Below are 21,738 nucleotides of genomic sequence, written 5' to 3'. Positions count from 1 at the left end.
TGAGCATAAACGGGCTGTGCAGAGGAGCAGATTAAAATATGCAATGTGAAAGGAAAATAAAATCCCTTTTTCATTGTATCCATAGCCAACAATGCAATCTGAACTGATGAATAAGTCTTAATGCTGTGTGACAGTACTCATTTTGCACTTTCCTTTTGCTCTTTCACTACAATATTTCCCCTGCATTTTCACGTTTAAATAAGCATTACTTATAAAATTACTGCTTAAATGGTAAAATTGTGGCCGTGGCCGTCACAATAATTCAAAATAAATGATGATGCTTATCATATGTTAAGCTTCTCTGTAAATGTATGTACCTCTCGGGTCAAATTGACTATTTGTTATTTCCACAAGACATGATGAGCGTGCTCATTTTTGTAGATCTGCAAAACAAGATACTGCTTCTCATAAGTGGCTGTTTCTCAAATTCAGATTTCATGGTTGTCTTGTAATGAAGAATGCCAACATCATAAATTTGTGCCGACCTCTTTTAAACTGATGAGATTGGGTTTCAGCGTGCGGCCTAAATTCAGGGACTTCTCCTGATCGGATGTAACTTTTACTGAGCAACAGCGCCCTCTGCAGCCACACATGGGGACTAGTTTTGTTGGCGCCTGTGTTCGAGCAATTAAATGGTTTACATGTCGAGAAGAAACGAAGCCTTTCAATATGTTGACTTCAACTGAACTTTGGATAATACCCATGATCCCTGGCTTTCTGTACCAGAAGAGCTGTCACTGTAACAAATACACCAAGACTTTTTAACTGATCAATAATCCCAGTTACAGTAACACACTTCCTACAGCAGATTGAACAGGCTCACCGAGGTAACATAGAGCAAGAGCAGACGCTCAGGGTGATGAGTGGGAGTGAAAGCGGCTCCATTTTCTCTATTCTAAGTTCAGTGAACCATCAAATTCATTTTAAAGCTTCTATTTGAAGGTATAGAAGTTACATGTTTTTTCAAATCTCATCTATAACATGAGTTTTCCAATATATTGCTATATTCAGCCATTTCAAATGATGCATGTAGAGTAATACAGGGACGCAGAGAGAGTCTAACTGCAGTTTTGTTGCTGTAGAATAAAGAAAAACTTTATTGCGAAAGTGGAAGAGGCTCAACTTGTCTGGATATGCTTAAACATTTTAGGAGCAGTGTTCCAATATCCATCAGATGTGGCACAAAGGTGACAGGGTGGTGACTTCTACCATAGTATCATCCACACATACCAAGTACTTATGTTCCTCATTACCATCTTCTAGTGGAAAAGTTGCATTTTGCAGATGCATGATAGAGAACCTGTGTTCTTCTTCAGTTGCCATAAAAACTCAAAAGGTGTTTAGTTTGTCCAGTCTGGGCTACTGTAAAAAATATGGTGGCCTCCGTAGAGAGGACCTGTTCCTGATGTAACTATAATTTATTTAAATAAAAAGGGCTCATTCAAAGGTAAAGGAAACAACAATTCATATGATTTAGATGATCACACATTATTTATTATTCAAATTCGGCCAATAAATCCCTTTCGCCTAAATCTTGCACACTGAACCTTTAAGCCCTTTTTATGGGTTTAAGGTTACCCACTGTCAGATCTAGGTGTCAGATAACAAGTTAAGATTGTGGAACAAGGTTTCCCGCAGCTTTCCTGTTATTTATGTCACTGCTTGTTATTGTTTGTGTGCTGTATCTGTGAATTTGGCCAACACATGTGAGTGGACCAATTACTGAAGCAATCGCACGTGTTTCTCACTGTCAAATTTGTAGTGTGCATCCACGTGTTTTATTTTTCTCATCTCATTAACAGTTATCTGTCTAACAGAGACAGATTCCACAAAGAAACATCTCAACACGTGCATTATTAAGTCTGGTCGTTCGACACTCCTGACAGTTGTCTCTCGAAAGAGATGACGCATTGTCAACAACAGGACAGAACTGTCGCCGTCACCCTCTGCTTGATCAAAGACCGTCTCACAGCGTGACTAGATAACAGTAATTGTTGAAGCTTCTTTAAAAAAACACAAGAAGAATGTTGTGACTTCAATTAATTATGCATATAGATGTATATTGTTGAGTTTAATTATATTTCTGTGAACCTTAATGGCTGTGTTCACTGTTGCTAATTAAAAATGAGGCAATGCGTCATCTTCCAGTCTGAAGGTCTTTGTCCCAGTCCCAACAGCGTGCCAATTCTCGGATTTAGACATATAGCAGTATTTATAAAAAACAAATCCCTGAACAAATGAACTCAAAGGGCCAAAGAGGATGTGAAAACTGTTGATAGGCTGCCATGGACCCTACGCTGAGACTTAAGGGATAGGGTGGTTCCAGTGCAAGCATCTTGGTCGAGGGTGGGAAGCAGATGGCTGGAGGATTGTGGAAAAAAAAAAAAAGAAAAAGAAATCCTTCGGCATGTCTGCAGCGTCTCACTCGGAAGAAGCATCAGCAAATGTGCGCAAAAAGCTGTTCTGAGTGCACATGGGAGCTGGTGACAAATTGGAAATTGGCGAAGTGATGAGAGATTGAGTGTTTTCCCTGAGGTTGATCAAAGCTGTCGATGCTTAGACAGCCGAAGATCTCTGGACGGACATTATTCAGTCAACTTATGTCATGTTACCTGATTATTTTCACTTTTTGTGCATTTTTACAAGAGCAGAATCTGATCATACATATGATCGATCCAATGAAGTCAGACTGTTGGTAAAAACACATCATTGCTTCCTGTCTGCTTTCGCTTTACGCATATGATGACAAAACTTCATGAGTCCGGCCTATAATGATCAAAGAAATGTCTTCACCATTTTGCAGCTGTTGCTTTTGCAACAATTGGACGGCAAAGCAAACATCCTATCTCGCCTTGCTAAAGAAAGTAAAAACAATTCCTGCATGCTTCCATTAATGTGGATCTGCTCCAACATTTTATGGAATCTTCCTCTGGTCATGCTCAACCACGCCACAACATTTCACAGAAAACAATTAGCTCTTTCTTGAGTAATCCTGCTGAGAATCCGCCAAGCAAAACAACAAACATCGATGAAAACACAACCCCCTTAGTGGAGGTACAAAAGAACATTTTTGGCCAACGTGCATATCAATGCCCAGTGGAGCCACCAAAACCGAATCTCTTCATAGCCCAACTCCTGTAAGATGCAAAGACGAAGCCACTGCAACTCTGTAACACCCATAATATTTTTCTAAAGGGACCATGTTCAATATAAAACAATGTTGACTTTTGATGCTAGTTTGCATCTGCAGTCCATTGGCAGGTCACAAGCAAAACATAACATATGAAACTTAAGTAACACAAAGCAGTACATAACACCCACACACACACACACACACACACACAGACACACACCGGCAACAAGAATATATAATGCAAATAAAAGTGTTGTGAAATCAGTGGTGACAGAGTTGAGAATCTTTTAGCAGAGACTTCAGAATATGTAATTAAAAAAATTATTGTGCAACACGGAATTGCTGCTCAGGAGCTCACACAGAACCCCATAATAACAGGACAGGTTCATACAGATGTTCTTCTGTTAAATCTGTTTAAAGGACAAAACAAAAGGTCACAAGGTAACTGTAAGACAACAATCTAAAATAAATGCACTCATAAACTCATGATGCATTTTCAGACTCCGACACTCACACATCCACCATCAGATGAGTGGATACCATTATAACCACAGCTGTCAAACTGTAGAGCATTGACTTGACGAGCTCATCCGAAAATGAAGCCATCATATCGTTGTCTATAGAATCCATATTAAGGGAGTTGCTTCCCATCTATAAAGCCCTACAGTCCTTATTTAATGTTATCCAAATGAAATAAAAATGTTTTCGGAACATCCTGGGAATGCAAATGTCAGAGTAATAAACTGTATGTAGACCCGTCTCCCTTAAGAAGCTCAATATATGATTCAAAAATATGTTATAATTGGCGCAGCACGTAAAATGTGTGTTTCTCTGTAAATACTGATGAAGGCTACGTAATTCAATTCACCATACTTGGGAGATGTACACTGCTGCGCATCAGTAGCTAATTTCCTCAGGGAAATTATTCTCTGCAGGTTCTGGGACGAGTACTGACCACTGTCTGTGTAAATATTGACAGTAGGGGAGAATTAAGTGGCTATAACCAGCTCATACATGCAACAGCTAAATTATGTCTGCGCAGAGGCTTATGTTCACAGCGCGCCTGGTATTTATAGCATCCATAGCTGAGCTGAAATGAATTGGTTTGGAGTGTGAGATAGCATGGCTGCAGACGGGTCTGATGGAAAAGGAAATTAAACTGTTGAAGTTAAGAGGTTTTTAATGGTGACATTTTTTTGTGGAGTCATGATTATTTCACACAGGCTTTGTCAGCTTGACCGTTCTTATAGATCCAAGAAAATACAGAGCCAGTGTCAATGTGAGCGGAGAAATCTGTTCCACCAGTTTTCACCATCTGATGCATCACATTATTAGGGGAGAGCAGCTCGACCAGCAGTAGCAAACGTCGTTTTTTTCTGTAAATGCCGCGAGGCCCTGCCCTTTCAACTGTGGACTCAACAGTGATGGAACCACAAAAATCACACAACAGCTGCTTTAGATTGCAGCACCACCATATTTGGCTTGGGGGATTCTTTTGGCACGCAGAGACTGCTGGGCTCTATCAGTGGTGAGGTGGTGCCAGTGAGGCCTTATCTCTATCTTTTTAACCATGCACCCTCCACTAATGTAGGGATTTGTCAGCTATCACCAAAGAACAACCCTCAGGGGCCATGTCGTGGACCTCTGCCAAAGACTAATAGTTCTCAGGCGTTTTTTTTCATCCCACCATGGGCACAGCATGACCAAAGTTCCTGCAGGCCAAGGCTACCATCTGAGGCTTCATTGATTTTGCTCTGGTGGACATGCAGAACAAAGATCACTGTCTGGGTGTGTGTTTAAATCTGAAACCTACAACAAACATCCCTTTGCATTGTTTGTCTTAAGCTTCATCATGCAATTGTAAAAGATTCATGTGATTTTCAGCTTGGTGGAAAGTGGAAAGCATGGATCTGGTGCTCTAAACAGTGACTCCATGGGTTGCTGTGTCATCAAATGCTGAGAGGGCACAACGGAGAGGTGACGTCTGCATCAAAACACAGTGAGTGATTCTGCCGGTGTTGCAGTTTCCATCGGAGTTGAATCCCAGTGTTCTTACAATTGCATCATCCAAGACATGAGCCTTTGAATAAGTAACTACTTAAGGAAACACACTGAGAAGACAGATTTAAGAGTGATGTCTGGGGCTTGTCCCTGGGTTGCCCCTGGTTGCTAGGCATCTTTTTTTTATAGCTCCAAATGCTGTGGTATCATTAAGTCAGAGCATGTGCTGGAATTCTGAGCAAAGGAACCCATTAATAAAAATATATACACTACATCTAGCCGAGCGCTCCTTCACCAGAAACACACTCAAAATATTCCTACAGCATCGAGGTGCATTTCTTGACTTTCCTCTAAAAAAAAAAAAAACGTCTTCACCAAAGACAAAACATATCGAGGACAAGGTTTGCAGCAGGTGTATATGGGAACCATAGACAGCAGCAGCTCTTCATTAGAAAATAAAAAGATTTTAAACCCCTCATCTACAGATAGTTCTATTATGGTTTGATGAATGAAGTTGCAACAACAACCCAGGCAGGAGTGAGGACTAATGAACTGTTATTTTATAAGCATTGTTAGATCAGTCTGTGAAATTGATCTCGAGTTGCAAAATCTTTGAGTTTCCAGAATAATTTCCCAAGAGACATTCATTACTTTTGCCCCCTTCCTGCGTATCCCCCCCGACGTCGCCCCACTTACAACAATAACATTAAGTACTACGGATTTTCCCTGTGCAACACCTGCCGCATTACGTGATGTCATGAACCGTCCTTTCCATCCCAGCTCCCATCTGGCAGCTGCCAGCATTATAACTGTTCGCTAACTCGGGGGTTAATGAAACCCCTGTGATAGCGGGTGTACCTCAGCGTTCAGGGCTCAAGCTGCTTGGAGATCCACATGCAGCCCTGAAGGATTGGCTCCATTATGGATGCCAGCACGGGGCTACACACACTTCCTGAATAAAATAATGCTCACACCTGCTACCTGGGCTCAGCTGTTGCCATGCAACGCCGAGATGATGCATTCTGCTGTGTGTTCTCATGCTGTGTGCACAATGTCTGCAATTACAATGCGATTAGTGGACTTCCAAAAATGTTAACTTGTAGCTACAAGGGCCATTGTTTGTGCTGGGATCCAACATTTACCTCATGATTTTGACAACTATGTACAGAGGTAGTTTCAGAAGAAGATAGATTATCCTAGTTTCATTTTGTGTTATTGGGTAAAAATGTTTAAATCTAAAATATCTTTTAGGGGTTTAAAAGTTAACTGTTAATAGTTGAAGTTAAAAGTTGCTGATTAACCTGGCGTGCTGAGAGGCTTGAATGAAACTGACCATTTGCATCCGGCCCCATGTGGAGGGAGGATGGTTGGTGGGTATATCTACTTTGTCGCCATCAATAACAGTCCATGCTCTCTCACAGCTTTTCCTCCCCCTGCGCACTTTGCAGATGCAAGATGAAAGATGCAGACCTTTCCTCTCTGGCTTTTAAAGCTTGCAGAGGTCGCAACCTGACATTTATCGCAGGCGATGTCTTTGAAACAACATGAAAAAAGTTTCCGCTGTAAGGGAGGGGCAGGGGCAGGTCAATTAAACTTCTGAAAATGGGCTGTAAAGATAGTACTGCTTACGTGTTTTAGCCAAACAACAGTCTTAGTTACAACATAATCAAATCAGAAGGTGTACATTGCTTTCCTACAGTCGAAGATTTCCTATCGATGATTATACATTTTTGTGAAGGAATGTTTTGTGTTGTTCTTTCTTCCTTGCCTTTCTGAAAACTTCCTTTTTAAACATTTTTCTCTGATCGAGCCACAGTTTCAGGAAGAAGGGACATTCTGTGAAATGTTGTTAACTAAACAAGTTGCATTACTACATTTATATGCTGGTGAGTGTTGTTCCAACAGCTGGTCAGGTTGTCAACTATGATGCATATCCAGCCCCAGACCGTTTCACAACAACTTTCAGATGAAAGAAAATCACCTGGGACTTCTTTTCAAATACAATATGAGGTTTGAAGGGCTGGTTTACAGGTTTAAGTGCCGTTGTCACATTGTGTGAGGCAGTAAGTGTCTGTGACTTTCTCTACTGCTGCTCCCTGCCATGAACTACTGTATGTGGGAGGATTCACAATCGCATGGGCACACTCAGACACCATCTTCAACTCCCCTCATTCTTTTTGCCATTAAACACACAGAGATGCCGCGACACACAAATCAAAAATGTTCAGGCTTTTCTGCCAGACGAAAAAGACCTTCTCCAAGGATAAACAAGGTGCAGGGGCGTTGTATGTAAAATAGGTGAGTGTGAAATCAGGAAACAAAGGCACAGGGAAATTGTACCAGCTCCTTTTGATAAGTGATTTAAGAGCACAAGCAAGAGCAGCGTAGTCAATGAAGCAGATGATGGTCAGATACAAAGGGCTTTTATCTATAATTACAGGTCACCTGCGTGGACATGGGCTCATTTACAAAGAAGAAGCTAATGCCTTGGTCTCTTTCAAGCTGCACCTTGTTCAACAGCCCATTCCTGATACTGTCTTTACTGATTGGGATCCAGAGGTGAACTTGAATTACTGCCATGGTTTTCTTTAATGATAATCAGGGACCCTCAGAGATGACGGCAGGTAATTCTTGGAAGATGTGATGATGTATCTAACGCATACATTAAAATGCAGAGTGTTCTCTAGGGGATGCCGATGCAAGTCCATCAGTCGACCACACGAATTAACCTCAGCAACAGCCTGGTGGTCGGCCATTCATTTTGTGATGATCTCTTTCCAGATTCTGTTTTTGTTCAATCCACTGACCACTCAGTCCAGGTCATATTTCTCCTTGGTTTTAAACAAGAGAAAGAAAGTTCTTGATGTTTTATGCAGTAAAGTTTAAAATCCACAATTTGCATCATTAATTCTGTCTCTATAGTATCTCCGGTGTCTATAGGAAATTAGCATCAGTGCATTTCCTGTTTAAGTTTTTTTTCAGAATCAAGCTAATCCAGCAATAATTGTCTGTACAGCCACAGGTACACTGCAACCATCTATTAGTCAATTCAGCAGAATTTTAATGGAGCCAATTAACCAAATTGTAAATAAATACAGGCTAAACCAATGAGGCTTATGTTGTCACCCCCCCTGCTAAAAGTATTTGCTGACTCCTACATTATAGCTTCTGTGTTTAGCCCTGAAAATATGGGATTTGTAATTCATGATTATTCCCCAAATAAGAGTAAAACAAGGGATTATAATTGGAACAGGAAAATCAATGTATTTCAAACATTTTAACCATTTAGCTCGTGTTCACGGCCATAATCAGAAAATAAACTACAATAAAAAACATCACTGCGTGCATGCACCTGTAGATTTCATTACACCTTTGACCCCATGATTCATCTGCTCTCCCATGGAAAGGCCCATCTCTACATTAGAAAACCTGTTGAGGTGGTAAAGACTGCACCTGCCAGATAGTATAAGGCACTTTCTCTTCTTTAGCATTGGTCCTACAGGACTCACAAATCCACCCTCTCCGAGTGTCTGGGTTTTACTTTGTCCTCCAACTTTGGACGGGGACGGTTTTTGTATGAGTGTTGAATGACAGAGGTGTGTGATTGATGCATAATAATATGCTCGCTGATAAGAGTTAAGCTACTGTCTGGAATCTTAACATTCATCTCATTTATTATTCACCTTTTTCAGACCCAGGCCGCTGCAGAAAACTTAAGTACGTGTGGATGAAAACATCGACTTAGTACAAGGGCGGTTGTCATTGATATCTTTGTAATTTGATTTACCCTGACTAGTCACTCCGCAGATTGGATACGACAGTGATGACCTTAAAATCTGTCTTTACGTACACGACTCTGCATTCAAAAAGCCTCCAAGGTCGTAATGTTGCCTCTACTCAAGCGCCATTACTTTTTTAGCTGATGATGTGTCGATTAAGTTAAGTTTTCAATATTAAACACTCGTCACTCAATTTTTTAACATCAATTTCCTTTGGCAATGACAAAGTGTTTGATTCGCTAATTTGCCTTTGAATTGCAAATGGGGTCTCCTTGGAGATTTTTCCATGTGACGCTGCTCGATTTAGTTCCGTATTTTTTGTGTGAGTGTGTGCAACTTTTGGGGAGGTCAGCGGCAACAATGCCGCCGTTCCTCAGTGGGATCCTCTGACCCGATAAGGCACACAACATAAAACCCAACAGAATGCTATCAGCTGCGGCATGCATGGTGAAAAGCCTGGGAAGCATGGTGTGAAAGGATAAGCAGAGAGGGGAGCTCGGGCATGGTGGAAGTTCCACATATGGAAATGTTGTGATTTATTTGCATATGCAACACTCTGGAAATTTTGTACTTCACAACAGAGAGAATTAAAAAGGGGAGCAGGCACTTGTACTTTTAATGCCAGCCTTTTGTAATATTATTTTTGTGTTTGGCTGTTTTGGAGTAAAAATGCTTGAAAGTGTGAACACCCAGCTCTGTTAATTCCCAACTAAAAACCACATCAAATTACCAAGCTCCGGCATTCAACTCTAATTCCTCCTCCGACTGTTTACACCTCTATTCTGTGTAAAGGTTTATATATTTTTCTCCTCCTCTGCAACATCCTGTTTATGACTATCACACAAGTGCATAAGTGCTTGAGCAGACACGGCCAATTACCTTCGCTCATTAAAAACCTTGAGAGGAAGCTAATCTAAGTTCGGCGTCTTGACCTGGCAATAAATGATGTCACGTAATAACACATGCCATTCAGCTGCTGCTCTGCTGCCTCTGTACATTGTACATGCAGAGGTATGTAATTATATCAGCCAATCACCAAGTCATGTTTTAATCGACAGATGGCTCGGAATGGTTTAAAAATGTCTACAGTAAAATAATAACCACACCTACTGCGACACAGAGAGATGATGTTAATTTATTTTTGATGGCTGCACCTGTCTTTTCTGATCAAGCCACACCGAGTCATGTCGCCTTTATGGAGCAGTTATATCACAGCTGTAGCTTATCACTTGCTGATCTAATTGTTTTTCTCATTACCTGGATTTACTTTACAAGGCTACTGGCTTCTGTTGGGGACTTGAATTGCCTTGTGCTAAAGGACAAACCAGGTCCTTGTCATCTTTTTGTCCCCTCCTGTGGGACAACCGTCTTCCTTGAAACCTTGCTTTGACACAAACCATGTGTTTAGGGGCTCCCAGTAGAAGGAAACACCTGTCGTGCCCAGGTGTTCGACTCGCTCTTGCCATTGCCGCCGCCCTCCCTCCATTGCAGTTCTCTTTCAGTTACATGTATTATGCTCTATGATATATGATATGATATAAATATGATATATATATATATACATACAGTGACTTCCAACGCGCTTCTTCTTGCTTAACGTTGTTGTTTATAATGTGTTTCAATATGTTGTAGTTTATGGCTCGTATGCATGTACAAATATATATATATAGCATTTCAAACTGTATTGTATGGTAACCTAGTGGAGTTGTCAGCCATATTGTACAGTGCTTCAATCCTAAAAATAATGAACTGATTGGGGGTGCTGGGAAACATTTCCATGGTAAGCTCCACCAATCAGAGATGCTGCCATTACACCTGAGGATTGTGGGTAGTGGAGTACTTCTCCCTAACATCGTTAAATAAAACACATTTTTCATGAAACACAGTTGATATCGAACAGATGTGTGGCCTCTAGAGGAGCATTTAACATTGTTTCAAAATCTCATAGCTTGTGGTAAGTCTACCTTGGATGGTTACAATTTTATGGCAGATAAAGAAAATCTCTAAAAAATGAATGAGATTTTTTTTTCTTCCAGAACGACACTGTTGAGCTCCACAGTTGTCAAGTCTCTCTGCTTGTAGCTCATATACCTGGTATCAAAAATCAATTTCAATTGCACAGCGATGAACATTACCTGGCCCTGAACGTGATATGATTATAGTGTCAATTACCAGTTGTGTTTGCCGGTAACCTTGGTCATCCTGACATTCTTAAATTGAGCTGTACGAGGATGAAGGACTCAACTGCTGCCTTCTGAGTGTATTCCGAGGGAGTAACTCGCCTCACCACAGAGTGCAGCTCTGGCAGTGCATTCAGCAGGGATCTGCATGCCATAATGGGATATCATTACTTCACTACCCTCATTACAAGGCCCTCATCTGCCGGGCTTGAGTGTAATACTAATTATTACAGAGGAGTGCGATCGAAAGGGGCATTGTAGCTCAAAATACAATTTTGATTGGATTTTGCTCCCTTTCATCTCATTAAGAACTCAATAATGACTTGTTGGGTGTCAACAAGACAACGTGTAGACGTGTCTTTTCCCTGATTGTAGACATTTTTTTTTCTGCAGGCAAATGTAGTACATGCAGAAAGTGAGTGTACTATATATGTGTTAACAGTGACTGCATAAAAAAGGACACTGCTTTTGAAAGCTTTAGGAAAAGAAATCATTATGTGCACTGTATGAAACAGTGTGGTAAAGTCTTGCACTCCACTAACAAGCCTTTGAGGGGAACAAAGACCCCAGTTAGTAAAGGCTGGTGCTGAGCATTAGTCTGAACTATTCTTTAGCGTTTCTTCAGCTGAGCTGCCCCTAGCATTTTGGACTGTGACTGAAAGAGTGATCGCCTGCTCAGCTGTTGTGTAAAGCATATTTCTCTTTTATTCAAAAGCTAACTTACCTAGAGACTGAATCTACAGAAACCTTTATCATTTTAAAGATTTGATATATTTTGCTGATGAATATACTTTCCTAACTGGTTTATACTGAACTAGTTTACACAAGTCAGATTGGCCATTAAAACTAAATAACCACTGAATAAATGCAAACCATCTGTGTCTCATCGTGCGTCAACATTCATTTGCACATCCACCTTTACCCAGGTATGACTTCTGATGCAGCATATGTGCAGAGTTGTTGTCCACAAAGATCAGCATCTGCCCTGAAGGAAACATCTCAACATCTGTGCTTTCAAACACGTGAACAAAGACTTGCTTCACCAGTCCACTATAAATGGTGCTATGGTTTATGTGCGCCTGTGCAGAGTTGTTGTCTCAGACTTGTATGAATGTCTCGGGTTGATTCATGTCCTGTGTCCAACACAATGTTTGTGTGTGAAAGTGGTATCAGGCTGTCATGAAGCTTCCCCCTGGGGCCACTTTCCTCTCGTCTCCCTTTTGTCTTGTGTCATTCCACACGTTTGTGGCTCTCAACACATGACCCCATGCTCCTTTGAAGGAGTCCGTGTGTGTTTTTCACATCTTTCATGTCATCATATCAGAACATGTTTGTCATTCTACAGTTGTGGGGACTGTCGTTGACAAAATGCATTCCCTAACTTAGCCCTAACCATAAAAATGCCAAATTTATGCCAAACCACAACCCTTAAACTGAAAATAAAGCTTCAAACAGCCGTTTGGATTTGTGAGGACCACCCAAAATCTCCTCAATCCGTAAGGTATCTACCTCGTAAGGATAGAAGTACGAGTACACAAGCGTGTGTGTGTGTGTCAAACACAGAGTCAGGTCAGGGTCTTTGAATGGGAGAACACACAGGCAGACCCGACTGCAGGCCTCTTTGCCGTTTGAGCTCAGCTGTCTTAGTCATGATGAACTTTGAAGTGGGTTTAGACGGTTGGAGGAGCTGTGTGCAACTCTGGCTGAGGAGAAGCTCGGAGAAACATCAATGGGCTGAGACTTGCTGTGGTCCTACAGGTTCACGCACACAGTAAATGCACACATTGTTGAGTTGCAGCGATGGAAAAAAAAAAAATTCCTGCAGAGGAGAATAAACCCAAAACTCTGAGTGTAAACAAAAACCACACGAGCCACAGATAAAGACCGGCGGAGGTCTTGACCTAATCAATCGAGGGAAGCCCGAAGGTGCAGCGAGCGCGGTGGTTTCCATTAGATCCAGACAGCTGAAGCTCGGTAGAATGAGCTTCACAGAAGAGGAGCCTGAAGGTTGAGGTGAAAAGCAGAGGAGTGAGTGTTGAGTGTTTTTAGGTGACTGCTGAAGGGGCATGGAGGGGGATCGTGCTGCGATGCTTGGGGGGAAGACGCAGAGGTGGGAGGAGTAGCAGATGTACACATTGAGGAGGAAGAGCTGCCATGACTGGGGATGGTGAAGTGTGAAGTTAATGTTATAATATATAATATATATTATAATAATATATTATATATTATATTTTTATAATGTTGGAGCATATCTTAGCTTTTCTGTTATATATTAAGGCACAGGTCTGGCTTTTTACACTTGATGTTTTCAAACTTATACTTATTTGTTGTAATAAATAATACTATTTTGTTATTGTAGCTTTGGGAAAGCTCTAGCATGAGAATTTCCTTCGGGATTAATGCGAGTGTATCTTATCTTGTGTTCTTAGAAGACTGTGATCCTCTGTCATCATGTCTTTCTACTATCGGGTTGTTTCCAGTGTTTTGACTGACTCATTGTTATTCCATTGGTGCAAGTGAGTAAAAGTAGCATTTTATAAATGTCCCAAACTTTTGTCTAGTTTAGCAAAATCATTCAGTACAAAAATGTATTTTATTCCTAAAAAGACAATGCCGCAGTCCCTTGATGTCCACAACCACAAGGAAACCCTCTACTTAGTTTTTGTCAGGAGGTTTTAAATCAATCAACGCCATTGTTAACAAGAGCCGGCAGTGTGATGGTAACATTTTTGCTTTTGTTGTGTTTTACAAAAGAAATTATTTTTGAAAAAAATACTTTTTTTAACTTTCTTTTAATTATCACTGCTGCAACTAAGGATTTTTGAATAAAAAACTGACATCCATGCTACCAAGAGGAAGAAAACTATTGATTTTGGTGACCCCGAGACCTTTACTCAAGTGGTACGAGGCCAAAGTTTCCACTGTCACTGTCCCTGACCTCTTTTTCCTTCTGATACAACATTTGCTGTGGAAAGGTTGAGAAAACTGTGATTTTGGAGACCCGGTGACCTTTGTATGAGCAGCACCGCCGGACTAAACTTTCAAATTTCCACCCCATCTGCACTGCCTGCAGTCGTAAATATTTGCTGTGTGCACACTCATGCAACCACCCGAAAGAAAATCAATAACAGTCCTCGAAGTGCTCGGAACAAAAATGTAAATTTTAGCATCTACCATGACAACGCTCCATCTGCTGACAGAGATCAGATAAAATGGCCCAGCCTGAGCTCAGTGAGTGCTCCACTGACCCTTGAACAATCAAGCCAATCAGATTCTGTATAGAAAGATGGAAAATGCAGCTCCACTTCCTCCCACTACCCAGAAAGTCCACTGATGCACGCGTCAATCGGGAGTCAGTCTCCGCTGTCAAAATATGACATTTTACCCTGTTTCTATGGCATCAAATAAGTAATTAAAACTTGCCGGAACCACCTTTGAGAAATCACTATATGACATATGACTGTTTAGGTTGGTCCATGCCCCACCCTTTAAAATGAAGGAGACAGCATTATGACTTAAACTTCAGCCAGTAGTGTTTTAAAAGCCAAAGTCAATAAAAATACATCTTTGCCCAAACATGCTCTAAATGATGGAAGCAGCTCAAGATGGCACTTTAATGTTTAGCTCTATTTCTTTACAGCAGGAGGGATGTACAGTGTTTCTACCAAGGTAAAAATGTTTTCTTGCACCCAATAAATAATAATTACAGAAAAAAATCCGGACAGCTCCAGTTTCTTTCAGGAAACTGCCGTGAGTTTTGATCAATAACTCATCAGCCAGGAACACAATTTAAAAACATGAAATCATTTCCAAGCCAATTAAAATCACAGAGGAACGTACCGTGTATGGATTCTGTTGTTTTTGTCCAACATCCTGCCAATGTAACACAACACTTGTTCCCCAATATTAGCTGGTGAATATTTAAGCCGCAGATGTTTAGAAAAGTTGCTTGTTCTACTTTTAATCTGCTTTCATGGGTCTATTTCAATTTCTTACACACATGATGGGCATTCTGTCTCAGAACCAAGATCACTTTGTTCTGTTTGTTCTTTTATTGATAAAATGTCTCAAAGCAATGCGTAAATTGCTTCTTCTAATCCACCAGTGTGTTACTATGGTTTTATCTCCATTTATGTGTGTACTAGTACTTTTGCGCTCTACTGCAGTGGGCCTGCAAGCCCCCCCCCCCCTCCCCCCCTTCTCTCTATGACCATGGACAGAAAATAGGCCTTTTAAGGCTTCACCAGTAGAGACGTAGATAACTGCAGAGCACTCTAGCTCTTCTTCTGCTAAAAAACCTTAAGAGGTTTGGATGATGGAGCAAGAAATAGGAAAACAATTTTTAGAAGAAACTCTACACAGACATTGAATCATGAACATTTTCAGCCTTGCAGTAAACTCTGAAGGGAAGGCTTAATGGATAGACCATAACCTCCGCATAAAATACCTGACATATGTATCAGACACTACAAAGGCTATGACGGGCCAGGATTTCTTGTTTAAGTTTGTAAGTGTTAAGAGCAACCTATACATTTCTACTGTGAACTAGGACCGATTGTGACACCTGAACTAAACCCAGTCTGAGTTTACAGATGTGTCCGTCAAAGTGTGTTTGTGTCGACACCAGCGAGCGAGAGAGCATAGTCAGGGCAGGGTAAAAGAATCAGCTGTACACAGCTTTGCAAATAACATTTTACTAATTTAAAATTATCTACTCAACATTATTGTGTTGGTCACAAGGAAATCAATGTATAAAAACTAAGAAACGAGAAAACATTTGGTTCATTGTGAAACTGTAGAACGTTAGTGGTTTATTATTATTGGTTTTTAAATCTCCGTCCACATGACCTTTGTTTTATAAAAAATAAATAAAATGACTACTAATGCTAAAACACAATACTGTCGTGTTGTAATTAGAATTAGCTCGTTTCCCATACGCTCTGCTTTCTATTTTGAAATGGATTCACAGAAAAGAGTGAGAATTTGCACTTTGTAAATTATTTCCGTTTTAAGTGAAAGGAAGAGAAATCATTTTCATTTTTATAGTGGAGACAGGGCATCAGATAGTTTTGCAACATTCTGCTTTGTGGAACAGAAATTCAAAACTATCTGATTGGGCAAACAAATCATGATGCATAATATCAAGATTACCACACGTCAGACATTCACCATCTGCATATCTACCTGCAGTTAAAAGCACTTGAAACTATGGTTATATATCTCAATTTCTAACTAAGCCCATAAATAAACTGTATTCACACTTGTTGACAAGCCCTGAATGTGGTTTAGGTGATGATGTAAACCTTCTCGATGCCGTTTGCATGTGGGTGTGTGAGGAGAGAGAGAGAAGTGGTGACAGGAAGAGTGAAAGTGCTCCCCATGCTACAGTAGCTCTGTCAGCATGCTCTCCTTCACCACACACACACACACACACACTCCACTTCCTCCCCTGCACCTCCTCCCCTTCTCTCTTTGCCTGGCACCATTACCTCACTGCAGATTCTAGCCCTTGCACACCGACTGTACTGCATGTGTGAGCTAAGAGGCTGAAAATGTGATGGTGTGGGTAACGGGGGACAGTCCAGTGTGTTTTGTCCCTGCTGCTCTTAAAATAACGTGAGGAATCACCTGGACGAGGCTGCGATCGCCTGTGAAGAGTTCAACATCGACGCACAATCGGCTACGTGTCCCTCCGGCATTTAACATCCCCTCGCTCCCTTTTCTTCGCACTCGTTCTGTGGCTCCCTCGTCCTGTTTCATTTCCTCTGTCTCCCTCTCTCATTTCCTCTTCGCCTACTCCCTTCTGGGCTCACTCCTCTTATTCCCCGACTTGCAGAGGCATTAACCAGACCATTAATGTGACGGCAATCTACATATGAAATGTAATTTGCAAGAAATTAATTCCAACCCTCCATCTGTACATTTGCTCGTCCTTAATTTGTTTTGGAGGAACAATTCCATTGGTCACCATCTGCGCACTTGGAAAAAGGAATAGAGATCTATTCATTTCATGGTAATGGCATATGTGATTGGCCCTTTATAAAAATTAACTAAATAAATAAATAAAATCCATTTGAAAGAATGCAGATGTCATGCTAAACATTTAAAGAGGGGAAGTGCCCCATTAACAACACAAACACCACTTCAAACCGCCAGGAAAAAGAAATGTCTGTGACAACAGATGCGCATCATAATATCAGCTTTAGGAAACTCATTTTAGACGTGATAGAGGAGGCTCATAATGCACTGGGCCCATTTTAAAATCACCACAGTTGGTGTGTGCACCAGTGGCTCCCCTCTGGTACAGGCTGGTGTTTACCAGTCTGCCACGCCAGCCTCACAATTGTGGCAGCGAAAAGTTTGGGGGCAAGAGGAAGTGTGGGGATGAAAGAGCAGAGGAGGCACAGAGCAGAGGCACGGGTCTTTGGCTCAGATCATCCAGCCCCCATTTAAAGCATTGCAATCAGCCACCAGGCTACGCTCAGGCTGGAAGGGAGCCAGGTCCGTCAGGGAGGGACAGGACTTTAGAGCGGAGAGAGGACGACGGGCAACAGGGCTGCACAACAACAAAATGTAATCCAGACGATAAGAAATGCAAGGCTTGTTCCAGTACAGTGTGGAGAGAGGGAAGTGGGAGCTAGAGAGTGTGGTTGTTTTGCATATATGCAAGCGAAACATAAAAGTACAGAGTATTGTCTGTGAAAAGAATAGGTTCGGAAACAACTTGATGCTGGAAGAGTTTGTTGAAATAAGCAAATCTTTACTGGGAGTGAGCTACTGCAGAAACACAAGAACAGGGGTAACATAAGATATACTTTGGTCATGGTTACAGCCGGTGACTAAAGAGGACATGTGGTGAGAGCTGTGTTTACCTCGCTGTCTGCTGACATCAACATGAACACCAAGGACCTATGGGAAAGCACGTGTGACTAAAGAAGGGGGAAACACATCTGCAGGTGCAGCTGCAGCCATATAGATTTTTAAAATGTCAGGGTTGAGCCTTTAACAAATATTTACGTTGGGGCTTTCCACTGTATATTTTCTAGATTCCAAATGTGCGTCAACTCGAGTCTAAACTGTGATGTGATGCGTGGGTTTAAGTCATGAAGGAAACTGTAAATTACACTCTGCTTTTGGAAAATGGAGATTGTGTTGAAAGAGAAATTGCTTTTAGATTGAGTTGTTTGTTAAATTGTTTGGGTTTTTTGACGATGATGAATTTTCTATTTTTTAACTCAATGGTAAATTTCTAAAATAGAACGAGTAAAATAAACCTGTGTCTGGAATTTGCCGTTTGCTTGGCCTGTGGTGATGCAGGTTGCAGCTTTTCTTTCTGTTACTGTAAAAGTGACATGCAGTAAGATAGTGGCAGCAAGTTAAGACCTGCTGCTGGACCACTTATAGCTTATATAGTGTGAAAGTAGCACGTCACCACTTAGGGAAAATAACTGAAAGTAGGACAAAAGGGTTGTTGCCCATAAATTCAGCCTATGTAGAGTTTGCATGAGTCGAGAGAAACATTACACCATATGAAAAAAAGAAATTCCTGTGGATGATGCACCTCATAACATTAAAACATGCATCTCCGGTGCCAATGGCCTCACACAGGTTAATTCTTTGTCATGGTGGATTTGGACGACACAGCACTGAGGGCATAACAGAAATATCGTCTGCAGCTCTCCCTCTTATCCCCGTTCTTTTTTCCCCTCCTGTTCTCACTACATCAGCATGCTCCGGCAGGATGTACAAATTTGCATCTCCTGCGGCCTTCTGGGAGTTACGTTTGGAAAGAAGGCAAGTGACAGAGCAGCAGAAAAAGGTGGGTAGACGTGAGGGGGGGGGGGGGGGGGGCATACGTGCTCACGTGCACCTGCTGCGTTTGATGAATGACGAGGATAATGACTGATGATATCTGGGAGGCCTGGGGGAGAACACCTGAGTGGTTCTATCAAACACACACACACACACACAGCTCTGCAGGTTTGACTTGTCCATCGCCGCACTAAGACAAAGCGAAGAGTGTTTGATGGATCCGATCGCCGCACTGGCTTTGTTTATCAGTCCAAATAACCAAAATGTTGAGATCCCTCACTTTCCACATTCACTTGTTTTGGGTCTGAACATGGGTGAACTAGCTGCTGGCATTTCAACACGCCTCCATAGTCCCAGACCTGCTCATATATTCAACTATTCAACAGTGAAGGGCAGTGCTGTGAGCGAAGCAGCCACCAGGACTGCACGGTTACAGACTCTCCACCCACCGGCTGCTGATTAAGTCCATGCATGTTGTTCTGTGTGTAAATCTTCACATTTTCCTCTCATTGGAATCATGTAGAATAACAATGATAAAGAAATCCAAAGGGTATTCGGAGGACACGTTCATTTAAAAAAAAAAAAAAAAAAAAAAATCTAGTTTTGCTCAAGGTTGTGCTTGTGTTTGTTTTAAAGATAATTTAAGTGCAATCGGGTCTCTGACTCTGACATGTAACCGAAACTAAAAATGTACAGGTATGAAAGTGAATTAAGTTTTGGATCGGTGGTTCGTTTTGATGCCTCAAGTGATTGATGTTTTTTATTATTGAAAATTCAATTAACAAAGTGCTCAATCAGTTGTTAATATTTGTGATTGAGGTTTCAATATACTCTCAATGTATCAATGTCAGTTCAGTTAGAGGTTGATGGAGGATAGTTTCAAAAATGTGGCTCATGTTGGGATTAAAATCCTTCATGGTCCAAGAAATTGACGTTTTGTACGCCTAGAACATACAATTTATTAAATAATGTGCATTTGTGATCAAACCTCAATTAATTATTGTTAGATTAGGTGTTACTTCCACATCATTGCCATTCATTTAATATATTGGTCGATATATATCAGTATCGGAAATTATTACTCCCCAATATCCGTATCAGCCTCCAAAACCCCTATCAGTTGTGCTGTACGACATAGAAACAGCAAAATAAATGCATGTTTTCAAAGTTAAACTAACTAAACCATTAAAACGATGAACCGTCAGTATCCGTATCTAAAGGGTCTTCCTTCCTGCAGCGGAGCCACGGAGCAGCCACTGTCCTTGTCAGTGCCGATGTCTCCTGGCCCCATGCACAGAATGAAAACATTGACGGTGCTCTTCATGCTAAATGCTGACCAGAGAGTTGTTCAAGCGTGAGTTTTTCAAAGACGTGTCACATTTGAATTGCTTGCATGTAATGGAACTACTGCAGCAGCCTGTAAATGCCTCACAAATTGGCTTGGGGCCTGTTTAATCTCCATTGCTCATCAGATGACCGGTTTAGAGCATAAACAAGCATGTACGGGTCAGTTCACTTTAGTGATTTCTGCCTATACTTTCTAATTGTTCACTAGCGATTTCAAGTTGCAGAGCACAATCATGTTTGGAACATTATGACAGATAAGCGCAACTGTTTCTGTGATGAAGTCAAAGTGCATTGGAACATTGATTCACATAATAAAAAAGTTAAAGTCCCAGAGGTGGGCGGGGCTACAATAGCAGTAACATTAAAATATGCAGATTGGAGGCAATAAAGAAAAACAGCAATCTCGATTTCCCGGGGTTTCATGCATTTAAAGCACATGCTTATTCCACTCCTGACCCTTTATCCAGCCTTTACCGCAGCATCACTGCTATCACTGTAATCCTGTGTCTCATTCGACTGCGAGCCGTGCACCAAAAGACAATTAATTCCAGTTAGAGTAAAGTATGTTTCATGACATATGCGACTGCATAAAAGCGCATGCCGGATGTGGAGACATTTGCATCGGGTTTGGCTCATTATCTGCTTCCCTCTGTACGGTTAAATTACATCAGCATAAGAGTTGCTTTGCATTTGCATTTTTTTGATTGTATCCTCAGGAGGGAATAAGCCTTTGATATGATTTGGATTATAATTTGCTGAGTGCACACTCAACAATTCATGATTGCTCCTCTTTCAGCCATTTCTATACATCCGTGTACATCACTGCTGCTCAGCTTTGATATTTATGAATATATTTAGTGTTTGATCAAACCCTCCCCTTTAATTCAAGAGCAAATTCATTTACAGTCAACGCTGAACGTTTCGATATTTTGATCCAGACAGTTGTTTCCTCTCTGCTCTCTTGCCAGGCAGTGATTACTCTCTCAGTTGTCATAAAGACGGAAGTTTTAAGGTCATGATCCAGAACCTCAAATATTAACTCAGTAGAGTGTAAATTTGGCCTGTTAATTAAATGACAAGAGTCAAATGTTGCCACGGAAACCTCAGGATGAAGCAACATTCGCAGAGAACTATTGAGCTGGAGATAAAATTTGTTTAAAGTTTATTTTCGTTTTATGCTTGTGCTGTGTTTCCCTACAGGAATCTTCGATGAATGATTTATATTCTTTTCAGAATTCAGGTTAAAAGGTCGACAATGTGTCTTCAAAATAAAAGCCACCATGTTTTGCCAGTGCAACGCTATTTTTTTCAAGCTTTTGCAGTAACCCTCGTCTTTCAGTCGGCAATTTGTGGAAAACAACTGCAACAACAACATTGCTATCAGCATTTTAACTTTCTTCACTTGAAATTTAGAAGAACTCAAAGGCTAAAAATGTGTTTATCGATTCCTAAAAAAAAGTGGAAAGGACACTGGCACCAACAGGCT

This window comes from Paralichthys olivaceus, chromosome 22 (genome assembly GCF_024713975.1).
Source record: "Paralichthys olivaceus isolate ysfri-2021 chromosome 22, ASM2471397v2, whole genome shotgun sequence".
Classification (NCBI taxonomy): Eukaryota; Metazoa; Chordata; class Actinopteri; order Pleuronectiformes; family Paralichthyidae; genus Paralichthys; species Paralichthys olivaceus.
Note: the sequence above shows the minus strand (reverse complement) of the source record.